Raw genomic sequence first — 26,736 nt, 5'->3', positions numbered from 1 at the left:
GCTAAGACATAAGGTTCTGTGGTTCCTAAATTATTTTTTTTCTATTGAAAAAAAAATCATGTAATGGTTTAAATTACAAGAGGTAGGAGTTTACTTTTTCGGGTACTCATTAACACTCAGTGTTTCTGGCCATTAAACCGTAATGATGACTAATTGAGTCCCTTTTGAATTTAAAGTGATAATATTAGGATTGGAAAGTGAATTACTTTGTATACATATCATCTTTCTAAAACTAGAACAAATGAGCACTTCAAAAGGAATAGTGAAGAGCCCTGCTCTGTGCTTGCCTTAGTGGTACAACCTCATGGCATGGCATAAATTAACCAATGGCAAAACACTTTTAGAGAACCTGTGTAGTTACAGAAGAAAATAATCACCTTGTTTTAAAGATATATGAAGGTATTTTCCAAAAGAGTATAAATATGAAGCTAGTCCTCAGGGAGAGTAAAATAATGTGTGCATTTCTAACTGATACTCATCCACTTGTCTTTATTGTCCAGTCATTGTAGAATCAGTCTCCATAACATTAATGCTCAACACTCTTGAGAAGTAAACTTTTACATCAATTTAACAAGGAACTGAAGCACCAAAAGATGAAACCTAAGATTTTTTAAGCTGTTAGAGGGATTTAAATATGTATTCCCTATTAAAAGATAATTTAGAAAAATTCCAGGCTAAGTGTGAAAAACATCTCAAAATTTAAAATACTCAAGTTCTCAAATGAATGCAAATGCCTTGAAAACATTTTTAAAAGCCTGTTGTAGGCATGTGGAACATACAAAGGTTGTGTTTACAACAGCAGTCACAGAACTCCAGGGAGGAACAATCTGCATTACATTTGTGGTAGGGCACCTGCTGTTTTCAGGGTGCGATGTGAGTGCTGAAAAATCAATGAACACCTGTTAAGTAACAAAGGGTGGATTTTAAAGTGGAGAAGACAACCTGTAGAGAAGACCCTTCGAACAAAACTGTTGTGTCAATATGCTCCCTCTTTTAAGTGCTAGCTTAGAGGACAATTACCAGGTATAGGTGCTCAGCACAATTACTTTCTGTTGTCTTCAGAGTTTCACCCAGCTATCACTTGCAAATGCTAATAAGTTTTCAGTCCTTCTTCTAAAATCTGAGGTTAGACTGAGTTCAAGAAGCATAATGGGCTACATTCTTCTTTTTAGAAATATATTGTCTCCTCACTGGCGTTAATGCAGAATGAATTTGACTCAGCATCTTCTGGAAATACTATAGCTAAGTCCTAGCTTCCATGAACATCCAAAGGGTGCTGAAGACTGGTAAAATCCATGCATTCCCTGCTCCTTGCAGGGGGGTTGGACTAGATGACCTTTGAAGGTCCCTTCCAACCCAAACCATTCTGTGATTCTATGATTTACATCATCTGAGAAGATAGAACTGGCAAGTGTAAAACAAATATTGTGGCCACTGGGACAAATTTCATCAAGCTTCAGCCGTGACCAAGAACACAGGAAGTCTGTAGTCTTTTCGTTGTCATCCTATTGTAGGGCAAACCCCATCAAATTCAGTCTTTCTTTTTCTTTTTTTAATATTAGAAATTGTATATAATTAGAATCATAGGTGTTACATGTAGGTAGTTTATGAACTTACTAAGCTACTGTACCTAAAATAGTAGAAACTGAAGTGTCTGTTTGATTTCTGGGTTAAGCTCTCTTGCTGATAGAACACGAATTGATAAATTGTCTGTACTAAGATATACAGAATAATACAGGGCCAACCCAGATGCGTAGACAGCAATGTTTAAGAAAAAGTAAATCAATAAGTTTAATTCCTTCCTAAAACAGTATAAAATTTTCTCAAGGACAAAAATTAGAAAACTGTGGTAACCTCACTGCGTGCAATCTTTTTTTTTTTTTTCCCTAAGAGGTGAGAGTTGTGCATAGAACAGATGTGCTAGCATGCAGTAGAGATACAGCTGCTAAGTAGATCGCTGCCTCCTGGTTCACCAGTGGAGTAACCTCTTATATGAGTCAATAAAGTTGATGTTAGGCATCATTAGTACCTTTTTTTGGGCCACAGCTACACCTGCAGTTCTCAAAAAGCAAAACAAAATAACTGTACGCTAAATGTACAGACCCTTTTACTAAGGTCAGGGGTTTTCTTTCAACATTTTGCTCTATTGTCCAAGTCTGGGAGGTGCTGCAGCGTTGGTCTGAGATGCCCTCTCCTCTGTTACACATGGAACAATGCCCTTGCAATTTCTGTCAACATCACAGAAATGAGCACAGCCTTGCCTCTGTCATTCCCTCTTTCGCTTTGCTTCTCAGAGGTTTCCTTCAGAGAGTGGAAATGCAGACGACCAGGACCTTTCTGAAGCCCTTTGGGTTTTATGCTCGCTAGAATTCTGTGAAAATGCTAACTATCCCAGCTCTCCATGCAAAGATGAGAATCCTCCGTGCTGAAGTGGGATTCTCCTGGCTGTAACTTCCCATAATGATGAAATAAAAAATTAAGATTGTTATTCTCAGATATGTCCTTTCAAAGGAAAGTAATGAGTAACTTACCAGAAAACACTATGATAATCTCTTCACAAGTGTTAGAAACCTTATAATGTCTCTAAGATGGTGGATTTTTATGCAAAACGCAAAGCCTAGTTTTCTTTGAACTAATGAAAAGAATAGTTAATAAGTATATAGCCCTTTAGAAAGAAACAAAAAAAAATCTGAGAACAGATGGAGAGAATACAACTGAGTCTGTTTGTAGGTAGTTAGATTTCAGTAATATCATAATTTTACCATTTATGAGGTTTTTGATACTCCATCCTTCCATTCACTTGTAAACCTTAGGGATTTTAAAGTTACTACTTAGGGTGAAGTACAATACTAGGTGTAACAGGGTACACTTGATATTTCTTTTAGTTTGCACATCACGGAAAGCAAGAATTAAGTAAATTCTTTATCTTCTATTAAACTAAATTCTCAGGAATTCTCCCAGTGGCTTTGACTTTGAATCGATGACAAGAAACACCATTTTGTTCACTGCAGCTGGATGGAAAGCGGTGAAGCTCACAGAAGGCAAGATTACTTGGCACCATTTTTTTCAAAGTTATTTTGACACTGAAAAATGGCAAGAAATTTTACATGAAGAATAAAGCAATAGTCTGAGTCTCGGAGATTACTTTTATCTGCTCTAAGACCCTGGCTTTATCACTTTGTGTCTCTTTGCTTTCACTTCCCCATCTGAAGTGTGATGATCGTGTTGTCCACCTTTGTAAAGCACCGCAGGACCTACTTGTAAGAACTCTGTGTTATAATCAGTGATTTTTTTTTTTTTTGCCAAAAAGCAATTTTTTACGTGTTAACAACTTTAAATGAATGAGATCTGGGAGATACCTGTCCTTGAAATTCTCACACACTCCAGTGTAAATGAAACAGCCATGAAGCTGATGACATGCTGTGGAAGGAAAGAGCAGAAAGTGCTGCAATCAGTATCAGCTACAGAGGAAGAAGGTACAGCAGAGAGCAAAAGAGCATCTCACTTGTGCTCTGCTCTGCTCTCAGCCACTGCATGGATTCTGTTCTTCAAAGGAAGATACTCAGATCCACAGAATAAACTCTCCCAAGCTGAACTTCCTGAAGGATAGCTAAAGGACTCGTGATCTGAGGTGGACTAGTTTGTCCTGCGCTCACAGGCAGCTGTTTGACAGTGGTTGGCATTCACGCATTTTGAGAACCACCAGAAGGCTGGTGCAGTAACAGGAGAGCCACCATGTACATTTAGCAGAACAAAGAAGCAGGACAGAGGGTTGGGGAGTTAAAGAATGGAGAGCTGTCCCTGCCACCAGACCCGGTACACACGAGCTGCAGGGTACAGCTTGTGCCGTTATGCAAGCAGGAGGCATCTGGATAGACAAAATGTATTTGTCAACAGGTGATTTTCAGTGAGGGGGGGTGAATCAGCTTGTTCTCTGCTATTCACTGTGAGCTACAATAAGTCCTGACCTAGGAACTGTCCTCAGCAGAGACTCAAAAGCAGATATGTCGGTGAATCTGAAAGGAGAAAATTCTATGTCTAACATCCTTGAGGGAGTTTTACATTCCAGGCTGAAAACAAATGGGATCCTCATATCAGCTCCCGATACCTGCTTCAACGATGTGCACCCTAAAGCAAAACCTTTTGTTTCTTCCAATAGAGCTTCATCCACTGACAGCTTTCACCTTTCTTCTCTCTTCTCCATGTGAGACAAGGACAAGACCCCCATAACTCTGTCCTTGAAAGCTGAGTCAAAGAACAAACAGGATGTCTGATTTATTTTTTTTTTTTTTGAATAAGCAATCCTGCTATTTTTCCCTCATCCCAGCCTTTAGCCAAGAGGAGCAAAGATCAAATGCACCCACAGAAAGAGAGACCATATGTCAGCCCAGTCTCTGCAGCCGTCATTGGGTCTGTCTGGACCGTGAGAGCTGATTGCTGCAGGTTACAGCTATTCCCCACAAAACATGCCTAGGTGTTCGCTCCGTCCCTGCAGAATTTCACTCCTGCAAGTGCCTGTGAGCCTTTAATTGGATGTACCCACGTGTTTTCTATTGCATCCCGGTACAGCTAGTGCTGCTCTCCTTAGCTCTTGAAATACACACTATCTGTCAGGTGTACCGAGATAATTGTTTTAATGCCTGATATTTGTAAAAGACCTAATTTTTTCGTTTGCTGCCTGGATCATGATATATAAATTCCTTCAGGTGCTTTTTCGAGCTGTTAATCTAAGTTCATCCTCCTGTGCAAACGGATCCTTATGTGTTTTAGTTGATGACACATGGCAGCGTCCCCAGATTGCAATTTCAGTCTTCTTACCTTAAAGAGCGATTCTGTTCCTGCAAGGAATACATGGAGGGGAAGAAATTAACTGTTGAGAGCCCTGCGTGCACAAATGGGTCTCGGTGGCCTTGACTGGCCTCATCTGGGGGCTGCAACCACCCCTGGGAGCTGACCACGAGCTCCTGGACCTTCAGTCCCTGAATGGTGTTGGTGTAACTGCCCCTGCCCTAGCATCGGCCCTGGATTCCCTGGGTGGACCCTGGGCCTGGTCACATGTATCTTCGCCTGGAGGTAACCGTGCCAGAGCTGGGCTCCTGGCTTGGCTGCAGATGCTGGGTGCTTGAGCCCTCTTTCTGTGCTCATAAGCCAGGAGGAGCCACGCTCCTCAACCGTGGAAAGGCAGAGCATGTGGTTTATGAAAGCACCTGAATGCCTCAAACATAAATTGTGCAGGTACATACCAGAGAGGGAGAAATACACCCAGTCCTCATGGTGTTTCAGTTCCTCATCTTTAAATGGAGGCTAGTACCTAAGCCCTTGGCAGGTAACATCCGTCAATCACGCTAGGAGATAAAATCAAGTTAATTTCTGGAATGGCTAAGTAAGGACCCTGACCAAGTCCTGGGTTTCAGTTGACTGACGTCCAGCATGCCACAAGCTCTCTTTGAATAAGTTTGAGATCTGTGCTACAGCAAAAGAAAAGAATAGGGAGAGCTTCTGGTCCAGTACTTCCTCAGGCACAGGCTGATATGTATCACTGTGACATAAAATTTTGCATACTGGAGCACTCGAGTTTGTAGAAAATCCTATCAGAATATTTAGAAACTCGTATTCCAGCTTACTGGAATTTTTTAAAGCTCAACACTTAACTAAACAACAAAAAACAACAACTAAACAACACTTAACTAAAAATGTTCAGTACTCTCTGCTACGTGTGTTTCAATGGCAGTTAAGTAGATCCTCAGGATTTGCAAAGAGTATACCCTAAAATTAAATATTAAACTATCACTGGAAAGTCATGAAGTACGAGTTCTAGTAGTATGTCTCCTTTTCACTCATAACTACTAGTCCCCAGACAGTTTTCTGGCCCAATTTATCAGCTAAGTATCAGTTGGCTATGAAAATATTGTGCATACTAGATAACTCATCCCTGGAAACATTCAAGGCCAGGTTGGCCGGGGCTCTGAGCAACCTGATCTGGTTGGAGATGTCCCTGCTTCTGGCAGGGGGGTTGGACTAGATGACCTTTAAAGGTCCCTTCCAATCCAAACCATTCTATGATTCTGTAATATAAGTTATCTATATCCAGTAAACCACATCAGAGCAGCAAACAGCTCTTACATGTTTAATTTCATCGTTCTGCTGGTTATAAAACCCAGGGCTGTTTCAGTTGCTGCCATCTAGAATGCGAGGAAGCAGCTATTTACAAGTTGTACACCGAGGCTTTAGTCCCAGGTGTTCAAGTCTGAGGATCAGTCCAAATATAACCAACTCTTCGCTAATGCAGAAGGATTCATATCAGGCTAAACTGAGATGGGATGAGAGGAAATCTTCCTCACCAACAGATTGTTGAGCTGAAGAAGATTCAGTTTATAGAGGAAGGAAAGTACCTGGAGCAGAGTTACCTAGAAGTATAGCTCTGATTTTACTGTATAAGCGTTGACAAGTCCCTTAGCCTTCTTTAATCATAATCACTGTTCGTAAGATCAGGAAAGAAGGGTACTGTGAAGCTTAAGCAATTTATGTCTATAGAGTACTTTCAAATCACTGGATGACAAAAATATCACCAAATAAAAAGGGTGATGTTCATTCTATTAAAGAAATGGCTGACTATTTTTGTTGCTACTTAAAATTTCTGTTGCTGGAGATCCTGCAACAAGTGTTCAGGAGAGGATGGAGAGGAAAGAAATTGTCAGTCTCAGACAAAAATAGAAGTTTCTGTAAAGCTGTTGAGGTAATGATATTGTTTGTACAATAATGAAAAGAAAAAAAGAATGGTGTGTAGCTCTTCTCTGATTTTAAGAGGGCCAAAGAAACAATGACTCTGTTGACTGTAATGAGAATGTATTTACAAAATCCAGTTTACAGCCTAGTTTCATGTACTTCCATGCCCTCAGATATTACCTAATCTAATCCATAATCCTGTTAATCTTTCAAAATATTATCACAAAAATAATGAGGGGGTTTTTTTTATTTCTAAGAATGAATTTCTCTGGGCTCTGGCTCAGGCTTGGGATATAGCCCTGTAATTTTAGCTAAGTGATACCTGATCAAGGATTTACACTCTTCCTGATTTTATTTTCTGTCTGAAAGTGTGTGGTTACAGTTTAGACCAGTAGTTAGAAATAATCTCCATAGACATCTAATGGCATGGCATTTTTCTTTCAGTGCACTTTTCTGGATACATTGTAATAATAATGGATTATTTTCTATATTTTATTCCTTAACATTTATATCCAAAAGAATGGTAATGGTTTTTGTTTGCTCTTCTGTTACGTCTTTCAGAAAAAAGTCTTCCAGAGCTCATAGCATATTTTACAGCTGATTTCACAGATGGTGTAGCTGGTTTTCAGCTGGTGTAAATGAATGGTTAAAACTACTTTCAGGTTCCTAAGCCTTAACTTATTTATGCTAGCAGAAAAAAAAAAAACAACCAACCAAACTTGCACCACTGCTGTCCTCGCGTCAGAAATAACTTGTTACCTGTTGTGCAAGCTCCCTAGGCAGGACTCATAGAAGATTCAAGAGACCATGGTTCTACATCTGATCCTACTGTAAACTGTTGCATGACTTTTTATAAGTCCCTTTGCTGCAACATTCTCAGCCTGTAGCTAGATGTGGGCAGTAGCCAGATCCTCTTAAATGTTCATGTTATAGCTATAATTTTTTTATAGTGAGAGTAGGGACTTTATGGCTGACTGCTCAAAGATTCAAGCTTCAGCAAGACAGTCTGGACCTAATTGCATCTCAAGATGGATAATACACAAAGCTTGATTGTACAAGTAATAATTATGTCATGTGTACTGAGCAGCCTGCTGCCTCATATGAATATAACACCAAAGCTTCCTTGTAAGTCTTGATTTTTGACAAGCTGAGAAGAAATTACAAAATTAGGGAGAAAAAAAATATTTTCTGTCTGTCAAAAGATGTCTTTCTTGTGAACATTGTACTACGAGGAGAGAAAGTCTGGGCTTTAGAGTCTCATCACAAATTACAATCTCCCTATTGTTTTAATTTAGCTACATGATAGTCTAAAACCACATCAGTACAAAATTATTACTGTTTCTTCTTGTAGCTCATAGGAAAAAAAAAAGCATTCTGATTTCGTAGAAGGGTGCTAAGCTAATGCTGAAAAGCTTTAAAATTTCAGCTGGTATCTTTTCAGCACAGAATGAGAGACACATCGTCTATTAGAGATTACAGAACACTGCCGTCTCTCTAAGTATGAGGAATGTAGGTTTTCTTTTGTTATAGCCCCTTTTATATTTTTTTTAATCCAGAAAGACTGAGAAAAAAAAAAGAAAATGTTCTAGGCTTTGCCTAGTGAAGACTAGTATGAGGAAATTAAACTGTTTTCTAAATAAGAGTACCTTTCAGAAAAGTCACTGCTGTATCTTCAACTAATGTGAATCAATCTAATAAACATATGCTAACAGATAGTTTAAAGGGTACTTAGTAAGTTACTAAAGCTTTTATTTTTTAAGCCAATGAGTCAGATGCGTATCCCACAGGAGCAGTGATTAAAAAAGAGAACATCACCGACTAATGGCCATCCCCAGCTAACGGCTCTGTGTGAAAGAAATTCATAGTCTCCAGAGGCTGGCAGCAAGATGAGTCTCTACTTGCATAAACATTGCTGCTTTACATAAACAAGCATCTTCATTAGAAACGTTGGTACAAAACTAAGGAATAAGGCAATTAATGCGAGAAATGCCAAGCGTCTACACATTCTCGAGGAAAAGAGGTTGGGTTGGTATCAACTCTGCCCAGTAGATGAGCCAGCATTTCAAGATGGAAGAATGAAAGGTTGAATGCTGACATTCTGCTTGCACTGTTTTTTAAATCTTTCCTATAAGCAAATGTAAGTGCTGGTGTGATCACTGTCAAGATGCTGAAGTACACATCTATCTCTAAACTTCATGTTCGAACTTCAGCAGTTCTAACCTTCAGGGCTACACATGAGGTACAAAGCAAACAAACAAAATTATTCAAGATAGAATTTGTTGTAATAAATATTTGATCTATCTATCCTTCAAACTGCAAATGAATGGGATCAATAACCTTTTAGGTGAAAAATAGCTAATTAAAAATATACTCTTGGACTGCCACCTCAATCCACAATACCATTTTTCAGCATGTAGTGGTATTTTTCACCAGTGTTGTTAAGTCTCCTTAGGAATAGATTTTAAATACAGAAAGGATAAAAAAAAGATTAAGAAGAAATGTATTTATAATGGATTTTGATAATCCGATTTGACTTCGGAGTGGTCATCCATGCTCAGTTAACCTGGTGTTTTTGTTATTTCCAATAGTACAATAAGTTCTGAAAGCTAAATTAGCTCTACAGAGTTCTCAGTAGTCATGAATAATATGGGATTAAAGCTACAGAGTAGTGCTCTGATTCCCCAGATTTAAGTCCTTTACTTGGCAATGTATAATAAATACCTTAGAAACCGTTTTTCTCATTAATCAAGTGCTGGTAGATGTGGCAGTGAAGGTGTTACTGCAAATTAGCAGAATTTTCTAATCACTATTAATGTGACTGCTACAGTAAAGGTGACTGACGGGCCTTAGGATCTCACCTCATTATAAGAGAAACCACTACAGTTTAATAGTCTTAATTTAGCTAACAGTATATACTGCCTGGTCAATCTTCTTTTGAAGGTGGAACAAAATCTGTGGCCTTTGTGAGAGTCTCATTAGTTAAACATGAAAAGCTTTGGCATGGCAGAGTGTCCTTTCCTCTTGTCAGCGCGTTGTTTTGTGGCAAGTGGAGACTTTCAATGGGAGACGGGAAAAAGACGGTGCTAAATAACCAACCCCATGGTGTGGGCCAGGGCAAGAAAGTGATTACAGGTATCATGTGTGTGGAGGGATGAATGGGTGGGTATGTGTGGTGTACATCATACATGTCTATATATATGTATGCGTATGTATATACAAAGTGTGTTTAGGTACGCACACTTACTGTGGTACATGGAAATGAGGTAGGAGACCCAATTATTCATGTTAGTTTTCAGCAGTACGATGACTTGTGTCGCAAGGTACTGAACGCCTGCAGCTCAGTGGGGCACTTCAGAAAATGGAGCCCTGTTAGTGTTTGTCAACTTCATACAGAAAAATGTTGATGTATCAATGGTGATAGAGTGCTGAGACCTAAACCAACATAAGCTCAGGCTAAAAATCCTTCAGTTCTTGAGTATTGTAGTGCTAGTTGACTCCAGACATGCAAAGCCTTACACTGCTCAGCATGCAGCATATAACTTCATGATGCTCGAGGGTTTTTTTCCTTTCTAAATCTGAAGTTCATTTTGATTCCAAATTATCGTCTTGGAAATTGATCTTACTTTCAGTGAAGTTAATAGCAATGCTCTGATCTTCTTTAATTGCACAAGATCAGGCCCTCACTGAACAGCAGACATTGAACAATAAGAAAGCAATGCTACCAAGAGAATGTAGATGCAATTTTATTTTTTAAAAAAATGCTCTCTCTTATGAGGGTGTAGGATAAAATCAAGAAGAGTAAGATAACTTCCCCATAAAATGCCTAGCTTTAAGTTACTACCTGCAGCAGTCTGACAGGACAGTTTTCTTTAATGTGACCTTTCTGAAAGAGTATTTTAGCTCTATTTGTCAAAATGTATTTCTAGTGATTCTGCTTCCATATGAGATTACTAGTGTTCCAGGAGAGAAAAAAAAAAAAAATCAATATCTATTTCGGATTTTGAGAAGAGACGAAGCTTTGGGAGGAATAAGAAAGGGCTGCAGTAGACATACATGATAGCTAGAAAACACTTAACATTTCCAGAAACTATCATCTAGTACTTCCCACCACTCCCTTTTTCTTCTAAGCAAAAACTTAAGTAAATTGATTGATCTTCCAATTTTGTATTTAGATTTTCAAAAACTGCTGAAGAGGCAGCTTGCTCATAAAAAGAGCTTCCTTTTGTTTTCAATAGGTGTTGCATCTCAAGCAGGATATTTCTTAGACTGATCATAGTCAGATATGACTATTGAATTTCAAATTAATCCAAGTAATATATTTTAGTCCCATAAATCATTGTCTCTACCTGAGATTGAGAGGAGTGAAAAGTCACTGTAATCTATGTGACTAAAGAAATAACTCTTCAAACACACATTGGTGTAAACAATGAGTAGACTTTTGTAATTAATTCTTCACAATAGCTTTCAGACAGTAGAAGAAAAAATGGGAAAGGATGAGATGGGGTGATTACATCACTCGAAGATCCTCAAGTTGTTTTGTTGGCTTGTTGTACAAATGCTGCCTTCTGCAGTGAGATCTGTAAAACATTCAGCTGCTTGTTTTCATGTTTCCTAGTTAACGTTTTCACTCACAGTGTTTCAGCATTTCACGAACAAGCACCCTGAACACAGCAACTCCCATGAACTTGGCATCTGTTGGGGAGGTTAGCTCTCACTGGGGGTGGATCAGCTTACTGAAAATATAGCAGATCTTTTTTTAATTTTCCTCCCTCACTTAGATTATGTACATAATTTAGAGACAAAAAAATGGTTGAAGGCAAGAATTTGTAGGTAGTTTCTTTATGAAACTCCGATAATTAGACAGCACTGCAACAGCATCTAAGACTACGGCTCTGTTGCTACGTCTAGATACAGAGAGGAAGAGATACAACTCAAATGTTTCTACTCTCAAAGCTAGGTCTTATGATAAAGCTGATAGAGCACCTATTCAAAATGAGTAACTCCTTCTACGGTTGGAGTTGAGCACTGACAGCAGTCTGTAAAGTCGGATATCTAAATGGATTGCTCCTGCGACGTTATTTCTTACAGCTTGTAAATGTAAGTAGGGCCACTCTAGCTTTATCTCTGTATACTTAATGTGACACAGTGTCATCTTTGAAAATACAGACTCTATAAGGTTTTGACTTCACCACTTCTTTTTATAGCATTCTTTTGTGATGCCGTATTTAAATAAAGTTAGACGTGGGCTTTTCTAGGAAAGAAGTTATTTTTGTTTCTTCTGTCAGACTTGCTTGTCAGATACATGTCTCTGAATTAGTCTCTATTTTATTTTTTTTTTCAAAATCAGGTCTGTCTCAATTTGGCCTTCATTTGATAGGCGTCCACGACTGATTTTGACGCTGCAACAGAACATCCTTCACTTCTCGCATACAATACATTATCCTACCAGTCATGGATTTACTTTACTTCACATGCACACACTTGCTTAGTCTCGAAAAGAAATCATTACAACTGGAAACTGATGTAGTCTTTGGAAAAAATTCCAGAACAGTAAATCATACCATACCCCACTTTCTGCCCATTCCCTGCGCTACGCCACCTGACACTTAATGAGAGGTACACGGAGAACGCACTTAAATTGGGAGGTGAACCACGACACGGACGGCTGGTAACAAAGCCCTTACCTTTTAAAATGCATGACGGTCTCTAAGTAGCACAGAAATCGTAGCCCAAAAAAAAAAAAAAAAAAGGAAAACCAAAAAACAAAACAACCCACAAAACGCCGATCTCCTGCGTTCCGATGTACCGTGACAGTTTACACCCTATTTTCTTCACCTCGCTTTTTACACCGTGCTACGCACAGTCCTTGCTCCCGCTGCCCGGGATTGGCTCCTACGCCTGCCAGGCGCCCGCAGGACTCCCGCTCCGGGCACCCCGCATCCCTGCATTAACCCTTGGCGGCCCAGCCTCCCTCCCTCCTTCCCTCCCCGCTGCGGGCAGCCTGGGCCAGCCCGCACTGAGGGGTGGGCGGCTCCTGGGCCGGAGCGGACCCCCGCTCCCTGAGAGGATGGGTTTCTCCTTTCCCCTGCGAGCCCCCCCCCACCTCCGCTCTCCTCCTGCTGAGAGCCCGGGGGTCCCGGCTGCCCGCGCCCGGGACCGGCGCTACCGCTCCGCCCAGAGCTGCGGCGCGGCCGCCCCCCGCCCCCTCCCCTCCCCTTCCCCGCCCTACCTCCCCCCGGGGACACGCACAACTTGAAGGAATCCAACTCGATGGCCAGGCGGGCTGGACCTTGGCACGCACCTCTGAAGGGGTTTCCTCTGCCAGAGCCCCCTCCCCGGGGTGGGGGGCCGCCCGCCGGTGTAGGAAATTGGGAAATGAGCTCCCGGCCACAAGGGAGTCCCGAGGCTGCAGAGCTCCAGGGGAGAGGGGGGCAGCAGGGGAGGTGGAGGCAATCCTTGCCAGTGAAGGCAGAGACAGGCAGGCAGGGTGGCTGGAGACCCAAAGGAAGGGAAGAAGAGGGCTGTTTGGGACCATTCCCTCAGGAATGGGCAGCGGGGCTTGGGAGGTGTTTGCGCGCCGCCAGTCTTTCGTATAAAAAGCCAAAGGACCAACCAAAGGAAAGCAAAAACCAGGCTGCTGCCTGGCATTCCTGTTTTTTTTTTCCGAGTCATCCCGCCCAGTGTGAGCAGAGGGTGTCCTCTGGTCTGGGAGGGGAGCTGGGCGCTGGGGATGAACCCTCACGGCTAACAGCAGCCTTCTCTGGTCAGCATACCTCACGCTGGCTTGTAGCAATCGCCCGTTAAGCCTGCGTTAATTGCATTGATTTATTCAGTGTCTGTATGCAAAGGGCTTGGTGCGTGTCCCCCTCCTCACCCTTCTGCTGGGCACCCGGTCCAACACGTCTCCGTCTGACCGCCCAGGCTCCGTTCCACTGCCCCCCCCCAATCGCAGGGACTGTGGTCCAGACAACTCCGCTGCCCTCATCCCGTGTCCTCCCACCCCCACGGGCACGGGGGGAGTGGCAGAGTGCTGTCAGACCCGGGGGATGTTCTGCTGATGGGCACATCAATCTCTTCTGCAGAGCGCTGTCGCTTAACTAGCACAGCGAGGTGATGCTCACCGGGTGAGCTATTTCCACAGGGAGTTAATCCCTTGGGACTTCCTGGGGCTTTTTTTTTTTTTTTTTTCCCCCAAGGTTTAGGGAAAAGAGAAAAAAAAAAGGTTTAAGAATCAGGTAGAGCTTTTGAAACGCACTTACCTAGGTAATCTTCTATACCTAGGAAGGGAAGGGGGTATAACAGCAGGGAAACTTTCCTGAGCAGCCTGGTGTAGGAGGATCCCAGCAGCAGCAATGTCAGAGGCGGGTAATTCCGGAGAAACGGCTGGGATTTGGTTAATTACCCCAGTCCCGTGCGAAGGGGGCCGGGGCAGGAGGAGGTGTGTGCGGTGGAGGGGCGGGCGGGGGGAACAGAGAAGGTAAATGACAGTGAGGATAACGGGGAATCTGGAGGAGAGGCTCCGGGAGAAGGAGGCTCCGGTGGAAGGAGAGAAGTAGACATGGGGGATTCGAGAGGTTGGAAGAAGAGAGCAGCTGGAGGAAGGATGGATTTTGGATCCCACGCTTGAAGGGCTTTTTCACTCCCCCTTTCCCGACATCAGCCGGCAATTTGGAGGCGGGGGAGGGAAGAGACGGAGCAGGGGGAGCACGGTATTGAAGGGAGCATTGATCTTTTCTGTCCTTTGCTCACCACCAAGCAGTAAATTCAGATGTCGTGCATTTCTCACCGGCATCTCTACCTGCTTGCAAGCCTTTAGCACCTTCCTTGTGATCTCTGCCTGTACTGCTTGGGAGACATGACTGCACACACACACTCTTCCCCGGCACACCAAATGACAGAGTCAAATGGAGCCCAGTCAATACCTCCCCGTGAGAAGTAACATGTTCCCTCCCTTCCTTCTGCTATTGAACGTGGGTGGATCTCTGCCGCTAATTAGAGACACAGAAACACTGGAAGTATTAGCCACAAATAGCACTCTGAAGGCACTTGTCCTTTTTTTAACAGAAAGTGTTTATTTCCCTTGGTCCTTTTCTCTATCTCTCTTTCAAAGTAAAGAAGCCCTTGATTCAAGAGACATTCTACGCTTCAAAGCGCGGCAGGTAGATATATACGTGAATGTACGTTTTGTGAAGACGACGTCTCGCTTCTACCCTGCACTCCTCAGGCCAGCAAAAATAGAGCTATTCCCCAAAATAGCGATAAATAAAATCAGGAGGTGCGACAGGATTCAGAAATGCGGGAAGGGCATGCGGGGAGAGCAGGCGGCAGGTGAGCCGGAGCTGGCCACAGGCCCTCCAGCCTCCCCTGCCCTCGCACCCCTCACACTGTCACCTTCGAGCACAAGCGACAGGGATGGGTTTACCTGGAAAACCTTTCCTGTCCCTTCTGGAGAATACTTCCCCACCCCCCCGTCCAATCCAGGCTTCTTCCAGGGATCAGAAAGAGTCATGAACTTTTCCACCTTATGTCCCCACGCAGACTTCCAGACACTCCAATAGCCATGCTCACAGCTCCCTAAACCACCAGCGATTTCTGTCCATCTTCCTACACCGAGAGAAACACTGAGCCCTTCCAGCACCCGTGCGAGAGAGCAGCTGTACCTGCAAGGGTTAAACTAGAGATTGCAGCAGGTACAGCACCAGATGAAAACATTAATAAAATGTGATGAATAAGCAATGGAATGGTAAGGACTCTGCAAGTGAGGCTGAGGTGCGGATTGCAACTTAGTGCCGAGAGCGGTGGCTGAGGTACGGAATGGAGGGGGGCAAGCAGGGCTGGTGCTTCGCAATTTCTTCGAGTTCAGAAAGTGGAGCCAGCCAGGCTACTGAAAGGTTCAGAAGCAAGGCTTGGTGACTGAGACGTTGCTTTTCTTTTTCTTTTTTTTTTTTCTTTCTGCTTTTCCTTTTTGCTTTTTCTTTCCTTTTTTTTTTTTTTTTTTTAGATGTCCTTTTTGTTGCAAACAAGCAGGTTGAACGCGAAATAAAACCTACTCACCGGGTGAAATTGCAGGAAGCGAAGCGGCTGCGAGCGAAATGCATCCCGAATCCAAGCGTACAGTCCATGATCTTCTCCTTCAAGCTAGAGAAGGGCTTTGCGCCGGTGGTGGGACTTTGGAAACCATCAGCAGCTCTGTGTGGCACAGCAGTAAGTACGGCAAACCCTTCACACCACGCGTGTGTGTGTTTGTGTGTGTGTGTGTAGGGGAGAGAGAAGCTGGAGACCCAGAGAAACGGGGCGGGTGGAGAGAGGAGGGAGGAGGAGGAGGAGGGAGGAAAGGAAATCCGAATAGCAAGAGGAGTTTGCGGGGAGGGACGGGATTTGCTGGGGCTGGGGTGGATATTTTGGTGGTGATGACAGTGATCCTCAAGGGAAGGATAACAAATTGTGGGATCTAGCTGAACGGCGGGCAGGAGGAGAGGGGCTTTGCCTAGGCAGGTGGAGCAGAGACAAGCCTGCACCGAGAGAGGGGGGCGAGGGGGTCCGGAGAGGGGGCAGAGGGGTTCCCACCCGCCGGCTGGGCGGAGGGGCGGCCCGGGGCGGTGGGGAGGGGGCGGTGGCCGCGTCCCCGGGCTGCGCTCTCCGCGGAGCTCCCCGCGCCGGGCTCGGGATTTGCGGGACTTCGCCCATCTCCCGCGGGGAGGGGGTGGGGGGAAAGAGAGGGGGGAGCCGTCGGTGCGGCGGGGCGCGGGGAGCCGCGGGGCTGGGGGCGGCAGCTTCGCCGAGGCGGGGGTGGGGGGCACCCGCTCCTCCTCTTCCTCCTCCTCCTCCTCCAGCGAGCCACAGCGGAGGTACCGACCCGGTAAGAGGACCCCTGCTCCCAGTCTCTCCCCCTATCCTCGGCCAAGCCTTTGTTCCAGATCCTTTTTTTTTTTTTTTTTTTCCCCGCTCTCCGTTCCCCGCAAAGGCGGCGGCGGGGCCCTTGCGTGAGGAACCGGCTGTTGCGAGCGACGCGGGGAGGCGGACACAGCAGCCATAAACATTCGCGGGGTGGGGGGGAGAGGGATGGGCGGAAATGTTCCTGCTAATCATCCGTGCCCCCCATCTCTGCCCCGGCTAAGCGAAGCATCCCCCCTTCATTCCCTCCCTCCCCTTCCCGGCGCTTCTGGGCTCTCTGTATGGAAATCACGAGCTGGCTGGGTGGAAAAAAAAAAAAAATCTCCCTTTTCCTCGCATAGTGGCTCCGGAGTGTGTGCTGAATTTCAAGGTGTGTGTGTAGGGGGGAAGGCAGCGCCAGCATTTATGGAGCTTGGTCCACTCCACCCCTTCCCCCGTTCACTCTCCTACACATGTGCGGTAAGCAGGCAGGCGGGTTCATGGCTAATAAAAACCTATTTCCCTACGCATGGTAGGGCTGAGAGCCGGGGTACGGGTGAAGTGAAAGCCAGCCCGTGTCTGGGAACAGCTCCGGCATCCCTGCGTGCGAGTAACGCAACCCGGCTGCGCGCACACCGCGCTGCCCGGGACCCGTGGGCACGGCGACCCACGGGCTACGTGATGTGTATGTACCTCGCGCGGAGGTACCACGCGGAGCGACCACCAGCGTGACACCTGCGCTCGTCCCTCGTGTTACCTGCGGTCTCCAAAAGAAGATTTTGTGCAGTTTCTGCTGAGCTTTTTGCTCGAGGAGGATTTTGTCTTCTCTCAGTTCTCTCTAGTGCGAAGTGTTTGGGTACGTGTGCCGGTTTTATGTTTCCAGAATCTTTTGTGAAAGGTTCGGCAGCTGCAGCAAGGCGAGATTCCTCTGGCATCGCATTGGTTTGTTCCTGTCAGCGTGTTTTATCATTTTTATACTGAAGAACTGTGGAGTGGTCTGATCTTAGCAATGATTTATCCTGCTTTGATTTTTATTATCTTTTTCTTTAGGGAGGGGGGGGAAAAGGAGTGAAGGAAGGATATTATTGTTAGTAAAGAAAAAAATACAGTATCCATTTCAAGTGTTGTAGCTGTTAAATGTGTAGACATGTATGATTCATTACACAGTAATAAAAACAAAAGGTTTGCCTCTTTGCCTCAGAGTATACTTTCTCTTACAGCAACAAGTAGCACAGGCTCTTCCCCCCTCCTTTTCTCTCCCCCTCCTGCCTTCAGCCCATCTTGACAAAATGCCAGTTACAAAGGTCAGCCTGTTTATGTAAAGATCACTGTGTTTCTTAACAAAGACTGCTGCACATCAAGCCTGCAATGACTATCAAATAGACTTTTGGATTCAAGACACTCAATAAGAGCACTGTCCATTTTCCAGAACTGATAAAATCCCTGAGAAAACAAAAGACAAAGAGCCGTAGTGTGTGAATGGGAGAGAGGAACAGCGCCAGGCTGCGCATGGGCAGCAGTATCTTCATAACAGTGTTTGTTACTGCCAATGCTAGCGAGATCCAATGGACATTTTTATATATATACATATGTGTGTGTGTGAATATATAAGAAGAGACTTCCTAATGCTTTTTTTTTTTGCTCTTCTCTTTAGGTTTCTTGCTAGCCCTGATGGTGTCCTAGGCTGAATTTGTTCTGCAGCAACTTTGCACCAAAGGTAGCTTCAATCAACCAAGGGGAATTTTGAGTCTGACCAGCCCCGCCCTTCCAATAGAAGAGAAGAGGTTGACTTCACTATGCTTTTGGTCAGATCTTTCACAATTAGGTTCAGTCTGCATTTGGTAGCACCCAGAGGTGCAGTGGACGTAGCCTGACCTTTATTTCACTGTGCTCCCTTTCCCTCCCTTCTTCTTTGAAGAGCAACAACACAACTTTGTTTCCTCAACAAGTGTCACCTCTTCCGCTCCTTTCCTACTTTAAATTTAGTAAGCATACTCAGATATTATTCACTTGTTTATACATGTCCAACATCTAAAGATTAAAAACAGTTGCCTTGAAGTAACAACATAGATCTTCCACTGTGGTTAATTCCAAGACCTAAATGCTAACACAGGTCTGTTTTAGTCCTTAAAATAGCCCTGAAGCAGAGTTAAAGTGTTGTAGAAGACTACGATGCCTTTTGTTCAATGGTTTTGGTAATCTATGGCTTTGTAATATAATTACAAACATTTTATCATAGGGCAGAATACTGAAATTGCAAACAATGGAAAAAATTGTACTTGAATGGGGCAGGAACTTAAACCACTCACTGAAAAATGCTAAATCCAAACTTGGGACCCCAGTTAACTGAGGCGCTTGCACAGCATCCTGTGAGAAGGGAGAGGTACACCACATCCTCCAATCCTGAAAGCCTTGTAGCCCTGAATTACAGGTCATTAGATTCTTTTGTCCCATAAATATGCATTAAGTACAGATGTCTATCTGTGCTGGTAAACACACATTTTAACAGAGTATCCCATATTTAAATTTTTTTTTTACTTTATATAATCAGCCTTTTGGCCCCCTTACTTCTGGAACCTGCTGCATACTTCTCTGTAGCTACTGAAAAACATTTGTAATTTATTAAGCCAGTTCGGCAGTTACACTTAGTTTGCACCAGGCAGACCTATTATGCAAACAATACTGTCACCTTCTTCAAGTGCCTTCCTTCCCCTAGCTATAATGAATTCTCTGCATGCTACTCTGCTGTAAATTCTCCATCTAAAAATTCCATCCACTGTGTGTTTTGTCAGGGGAAACTGTACTTGACTTTTGAAACAGTTGGGAGGAGCAAAATGATAACCTACTAAAGTGCCTTGCCCTTAAATGAAATTATGGAGAAGTAATTAGAGTTAGAGCAAAAAGGCTTAAACTTTGGACTGCTTATGTTCTTAGCATTTTTGCTTGTGTGAGTTTTTTTTTAGAAGTCTGATTTGAATGTCAAATTTGCATATTCATCTAGAAAACGTAGGGAATGCCTAATTGCCTGTGTCCAGTGTTCATATTTTGCTTTGAAAAATATGTGTAACATATTCCTGGGTTTAATTTCTAGTTACTATTTGCATCCAGAAATTGAACTGTGTACCTAAATGAGTCCTGTACTTGCTCATTATAGAAACAAATATGCTGTATTTATAATTTTGCTTTATACATGTATCAGAAAAACATGGAATCATAGAACAGCCCATGTTGGAAAGGTACTCAAAAGATCATCTGGTCTAGCGTTTCGTGGGAAAGGGAGGGTAGATGAGATTATGTAGCACCCTGCAGCTTGAAAACCTCCACCAGTGGGGACTGTACCACCTCCCTGGGGAGCTTGTTCCAGTGAATGACTGTTCTTGCTGTAAAAAAAGAACAAGAGAGAAGAGAAAAGACCTAACTCTTTCAGTATTTCATCACAGGGCAAGTTCTTCAGCCCTTTGGTCATCTTCATGGCTCTCCTTTGGACCCTCTCCAGTCTGTCCACTTCTTTCTTGAATTCTGGGGGCCAGAACTGGGCACACTACTCCAGGTGCAGCCTGATAAGCTCTGAGTGGGATGATCACAACTCTATCTCTGCTAGCAATGTCCCTGCAGATGCAGCCCAGGGTTCAGTTTGCCTTTGTTGCAGCAGCAGCACACTGCTGACTTGTGTCCAGTTTGTTGTTCACCAGCAACGTATTTCCACCTATATATTTGTGCTTTAATGGAGGTACAATTCTATCACACACCTTGATAGGTAAAATCAGATGACTTCTTTAAAGTGTTCCCAACCTTGACATTAGAAATGAAGGGGATAACAGAAATGACAATAAGAATGTGCTACAATACTGTTACTGACTTTTTTTCCTGTTTTTTTTTTTTTTTTTTTAAGTTAAGGCATATTTTGACCATGTTTCCATGACCAGTGGCCATGTAGGCAAAAGTATTGGCCTGGCATTTTTAAAATAACCTTCAAATATTCACTTTTTCTTGCTAGTTGGGCTTTAGAAAAATCACAAAAGACTGTTACTTTCAAGAAAATGAAAGATAAAGATAGTTGTAGAGAAAAAGGTGAAAGAGGAGATGCATTTTAAATCACGTTGAAGCGTTGTGGTGGAGAGTCCAAAGCATCAAATGCCTGGTTTTCTTAGGGAAAATTTCTTCTCTGTGGCTGTAGTAGTCCAGTACCAGAATGAATGTCCTATGAAAGTAATGCACTGTGGACTTCCAGGAGTTGATATGACTGGAATGGAATGGGGGCCTCCACCCCACAAGCACTGACTTTACAACCAGTGTGAGAAGCACTGCCTAACACTTCAGCGGAGTTGTAGAGGAATGGACATGCATTTTTAGTGTGTTTGTGTTTAAATACAGAAGCCATAGCAAAAGCAATTCTGTATTCAAGGTGTAAGAGATCACGATTAGAATCTGTGTACTTTACCTTTATGAATGTTTGTAGAAGTAAAACATATGTTTGCCAGAACGCATAAAACAAATTTGTCATAGACTGAAAAGGGAACAACAGACAGGCACCAGTGAAATTCTCAGTTGATGATTTGCAGTGTCTAGGAATGACACACTAGAAAGGCAGAGGTTTACAGGGTGGTTATGCTGGGAAGAAAAGGGCATGCAGAAAAAGCAATTTGCATTTGGAAAATAGATTATTTTACAGATATTGGTTCAAATTGATAGTCATTCCCTGAATAACATCTGGTGCATTATCTCAATAGATGTGGTTATCTCCCATAGAAATGAGCTGAGCAAAAGATCTGTAGTAAGATTTGAAAATAACCTTTGTTATTATATGTCATTACCTCATAAGAATCAAAATACATGGGCCACTAATGACAATGAACAAGAACAATACCCTTTCTTGAACAGTCTGTTCAATGCATTTCCAGTCTCTAGCATGCACTTAAAATACAGCAATATTACAAGCATTTATCATTTGTCTGGGCCATGGAGCTAATGAGATAGAAAAAGTACGAGGAATTTGGATGGATGAACTCCATTTACCTAATTTCCAACTCAAACATAATGATATAAAAAATAAGTAATATATGTATAAATGTATAAAGTGTTGTATTTTTGTTTTTGTTTTTGTTTTTACAGTTCTTGTCTTGCAACAGCTTGGGTTGGGTCATTACGGCACACAACAGGTATGCATTCTTGTCAGCAGCAGCCGTCACCCTTGTAACATTTCCACTTCTTCCCGACCGGTGGGGAACTGACACTAGGAAGATATCAGGTTCTCTTCTCAGTCACCAGGGAAAGGAGGCATTAAAAAAGATGTCTCTTACATCATTTATTTTATTACTTTCTCCATTTGTCAAAGCAGTGGAGCAAAAAGCCCAGATGTGTTTTGTGAAGCACTCTGGAATCTGCCTAAAGCACGTGCTTAAGAACTCCAGCAAACAAGGATGGCTTTATATTTTTGATTACTCTCTAGCATGTGTTTTGCTGAATTACATGGCAGCAGAAGTTTAAATGTTTAAGGTGGTGCAAATGTCTTCACCAGAAAGCTATATTTTCAGTTGCATTTCTTTAAATGTCATTGGAGGGAAATCTTAGGACCAGATTCAAAAAACATGTGCATCCAGTTTTGAGTTAGTTGTCCTGATTTTTCTCAACCTTAGAAATAACATTCATTTTTGGCAGCAATCTCTGACGCAGCAGAGCACTGTCGTGTTCCTGTTTTGAACATTAGGAGATCAGACATCTGCTTCCTTTTTTTCTTCAGATAGACATGAAAAGCAGCACTGACAAAATGTATTAACATAGGATACTCTCAATGTCTTCATTAGTTGTGCACTTTACGTGGCTAGGTATAAAAAACTCCACAACATAACAACAGAGCAACCCTGAGGTGGCGTTCTCGTTGAGCACTGTTTGGACCGTCTAGAGGCAATAGAAGGTCTTCTCGGCCAGCTACTGGAATTTATTGGGCAATTCACTGTCAGCATATAAAGTAACTGGCCATTGCTTTTGTTTGAAACAAGTAAACACTGTTAGAGACTGAATAAATTCTGTGGCTAAAAGCTGGTGTGTGTATTAATCCAACCATGGTTGGTATGGAGTTAACCAACCTATACCTTACAGCCGTACCTCACAGTTAATGCTTCAATCGTTGTCTGCTCTTAAGAAGAAACTGTAGAATCATTTTTTTTTCCAATTCAATAGTCAGCACTATCGTCTTGTTAGTGCAAAGAATTGCATAAATAACAAAAAAAAAAAAAAAAACCCAAACAATGCAGTTACAAGTACATAAGAAAACATTACAATTTCTCTGATTTCTGAGTGAGCAAAACAGCTTTCTCTCTATAATTAAAAACTGAAAAAGCAAGGACAAGGATGTTTAACTTGTTCTACTCACAATAAGAAAAGAATTATCAAACATGAATTTTCCTTTCACAACAGAAGAAAAAACAAGTTACTCACTGAAAAAGTGGACCTCGCCACCAAGTATTGTGATTGGAAAAATGTAATGACTCAGTCTGTACTTTGGTTATAGAACAGTCAAATCTTTTACTTGAGAATATTTAGTTTCCTGCAGGCCTCTGTACTGAGTCCGGCTGTGGTGGAGTTAATATTCTTCACAGCAGCTTGTATGGTGCTGGGTTTGAGAGTGCTTGCACAGCTTGCACAGCACTAAGGGTCTCTTTCCACACACACCCCCCCGAAAGGCCAATGGGCTGGAAGCAGCCAAGAGTTTGGGAGGGCACACACCCAAGCCAGCTGACCTGGATAGACCAAAGGGATATTCCATAAGGTGACATCACGGTCAGCAATAAAACCATGGGCTGAGTTTCTCCAAAGGAGCCATTGCTCAGAGACTGGCATCATATTGGTGGGAGGTGGTGAGTGATTGCCTTGGCATCATTTGGGTTTTTTGATTTTGGTTTCTGTTGCTGTTGTTTGGGTTTGTTTTGTTTTTGTTTTTTTTTTTTTTTTTTTTTTTTTTACACTTATTAAACTGGTTTTGTCTCAACTCATGTGTTTTTCTCCCTTTTGTACTTCCTATTCTCTTCCCCCGTCCAGCTGCGGAGGAGGAGTGAGCGAGTGAACAAGCAGCTGGCTGGGGGCTTAGCTGCCTACCCAGTTAGTTAACCCTCCACAGCCTCCGAGGCCAGTTTGGGAAATGGAGAAGTCATTCTGCTGCAACGCTGGGGAGTTTTTGAAACAGAATGTTTTTGTCTGCCAAGTACTACAGCTCCATCCAGCTTTCCTAGTTTACTAACTTCAAATTCTGTTAAATAAATACTTATCTAACATCCTAAGAAATGTAGGAAAGCACAGAAAATTAGAATAAAAACTTAAGAAGGTGGGATTACCTTCTCGTGCAAATAGTACTAAAGTGATTAAGTTGGCTTTTGCTGCAATGTTTCATTCTCTAAGTAGCTCTCAATCAGTGTCATGTTTCTCTGTCTTTTCATTTGTTCATTTATTTCCTTGAGAACTGAATACAGCTTGTATTTTTGCTGCTACTCTACATGTGTCTGAACGCACACAAACATAAGCTCTTCACAGAAACACGGAGGCTCTGGTGGCCTCATTTTTCTCTGTGATTTAGCCGTAAGTATACATACGGGCTCAGTGAACCCACTAAGGGTTAGGTAGAACCCCTCCTGGAGATGGAGAATGATATTTACTAGTATTTGACATCTTAAGTGAAGCTAAAGTCTTACATAATGCAGGTGAAGATTTACTTGGACACCTAAAAGGCTTCAGCAGCTGTTAGTAAGAGCCTGTGGGACCCTGTGCATATGCCATATGATGTGGGTGTGATTGTGCAGCATCCAGCTTGCTTTGGTTGTAGAAAGACTGTGGTGGCTTCATCATCCACTTAGGCACCCAACTGATAACGGAAGGATCTTACCTCTACCGTAATCCTCCATCCACACTGCTTGCTATTGTATCTTATGCTTACTTGTTATGCTTTGATCCCAGCAAAGCTGGAACTTTTTTTTTGGTTAAGGGATTCTGGATTGCTGTAAGTTTGCACACGTGGTCCCTGCAGGGCTCCAGTGCTGCCTTGTAGTATTGTGACCGCGTGGGAGAAGGAGAGGAGATGCTGCTGATCCGTGGAATGCTATCACATAGAGATGGTTATACCTGTAAGGTCAATTGTTTATGGCTTGGAAATTATTTTATGTGTTTTGTATTTAATGAATTATTAAACCATGTTAAAAACCAAGCTGGTATGGAAATATTTTTTATTCATAACCTCAGCAAAATCAGATTGCAAAATTGTTCCAGATTTTCTTGCAAATTAGAAGTAATCCAAAACATACAAGGTTTTAATTAGAACAATGTCTGTGACAAAAGTAGCTAATAGATCAGACACTAGATCATTCCAGGTGTCAATGGATATTTGGGTTACTGAATACTTCTTTTTCTGAACCACATGGGGCAGATGCTTGTTGCATCCTCTGTAACCTGCCTTGCAGATTGCTGGCTAACTGAAGTAAGCCTGCTACCTAAAAATTTTATTCTAGATCGGAGCAAATTTGCTCTGTTTCATCTTCACTTTCTATAGGTCAATTTCTGACAACATTTACCAGGCATTTCACTGACAACTTGCAATCAGCTTCAGTTATAAATATATTTTAAGGACTGCATTTTAACTGCATATAATATAAACCTACTATTAAACTAAAAAAAAAAACCCCAAACATATGTAGACTCAAATCTTCCAGTTCTTCCAAAACTCCTATAATAACAAGCTCCTTTCATTTTTAGAAGCCTGTGAAGAAATGAATTTAGCAATAGGTACTGATGATCACTAGATCTTAGTTTTTTTTTTTTTTAATTTAAATGTTTCCATAGAAATGTAAGACAAATGTCTTTCAAACATTTTTTTAACATCTAATTCTTTCAGCCCTATGTTGTGTTCAACTCATATGTTTGCATGTAGACAATCTTATTCTGCACGGTACCCTGTGCAACAGTTGGTAAAAAGGTACCAATAAATAAAGTAGTATTTTATGCTTGTCACAGGTAATTGTGGTGCACTTTACAGTAGCTTACTTAAACAATTTCTCTTCCTGCAGAGCCATAAATTTGGCAAGCAGCAAAGAAGAAGAACTCTGCAAAGTTTGCCGGTGTTTATAATAGTACTGGGAGTATTTTCCATTCTCAGATCAGCAGTTGGAACAATGAAGTCATTTTAAGTTCTATTGTTTCTTAATGTGCTCGTTGCACAGTAATTACTGCATCATCACCTGTGACATCTTGCAGTGCTGGAAAATTCAAACCGTTATCCTAACACAGTTTTTTACAGAATTTTTCATTCAAGTTAGCTAAAGGACATGCAGAGTGATCCTATTAGCTTCTTCGTGAAAATCTACTTCTACACTTGAAGATGTTCTCATCCTACTCAGTCACTTTCCCATATTATTTAAAGCATCCTTTCCCAAAACATGTCACTACGACAACTTATGCCTCTGGTCAGTCTTAAATACAGTCTTAAATACAGTCTTATTTCGGTCACAAAAAACCTTTACTGGACATAAGTATATAAGGTCTCCTTCTCCTCACAGTCACAAATAATTAAACTTCCATCTCTAAGTAGCTTGAGAAGAGTTTCTTTAAAACTTCTTTTGATAAGGTATCATCATTAAGGTAAGATTTCTAAGTACCTTCACAATGACCTAAGTTTTAACCATTGAAGCTGGTAGAAATTATATGTGAACCTTGCTGAAAGTACACCATACACCTCCTGTGATAGAAATAATTTATACTTGAGGCAGGTTGACCTTGGTTGGCTGCCAGATGCCCACTCAGGCACTCTCACACTTGCCCCCCTCATCAGGAGAGGCAGACAAAATAGATGAAAAAGCATGTAGGTTGAGATAAGGATAGGGAGATCACTTACCAGTTACCTTCAGGGGCCAAGCATACTCCACTTGGGCAAAATTAACTAAATTTATTGCCAGTTAAAACAGAGTTGGAAAATCAAAAACAAAGACAGAAAATGAAACCAGCACCTTCTGCCCCTGCTTTTCCCCAGATTTAACTTCACTTCCCAACTCCCCTGCCTCCTCTCCTACCCCTGAGCAGCACAGCAGGATGGGCAATGGGGGCTGTGGTCAGTCCGCAACAGCTCCTCTCTGCTGCTCCTTCATCCTCATGCTTTTC

At 42.4% G+C, this 26,736-nt stretch overlaps 1 protein-coding gene and 1 long non-coding RNA gene across 3 annotated transcripts in view; one reads left to right on the top strand and one right to left on the bottom strand.

Annotated features, from left to right (window-relative positions):
- BRINP3 (BMP/retinoic acid inducible neural specific 3) overlaps window positions 1-15,930 on the bottom strand; it is a 203,547-nt gene extending 187,617 nt beyond the window's left edge. The window contains exon 1 of one of the 2 annotated variants that reach the window (XM_086753209.1): window positions 15,781-15,930. The gene's annotated coding sequence lies outside the window, so the exon portion shown is untranslated. Of the gene's footprint in view, window positions 1-12,410; window positions 12,537-15,780 lie in introns of those variants that run through there. The other variant, XM_086753210.1, reaches the window with a different exon arrangement.
- A 1,261-nt stretch (window positions 15,931-17,191) lies between these two features.
- LOC147599913 (uncharacterized) lies at window positions 17,192-18,668 on the top strand. The gene is made up of 2 exons (XR_015259173.1): window positions 17,192-17,455; window positions 18,254-18,668. It is a non-coding gene; the product is annotated as an uncharacterized LOC147599913 (long non-coding RNA).
- Window positions 18,669-26,736: the final 8,068 nt, after the last annotated feature.

The sequence above is a fragment of the Chlamydotis macqueenii genome, chromosome 8 (assembly GCF_036417535.1).
Source record: "Chlamydotis macqueenii isolate bChlMac1 chromosome 8, bChlMac1.mat, whole genome shotgun sequence".
NCBI classification, from domain to species: Eukaryota; Metazoa; Chordata; class Aves; order Otidiformes; family Otididae; genus Chlamydotis; species Chlamydotis macqueenii.
Note: the sequence above shows the minus strand (reverse complement) of the source record. Positions and strands in the feature narration are given on the sequence as shown.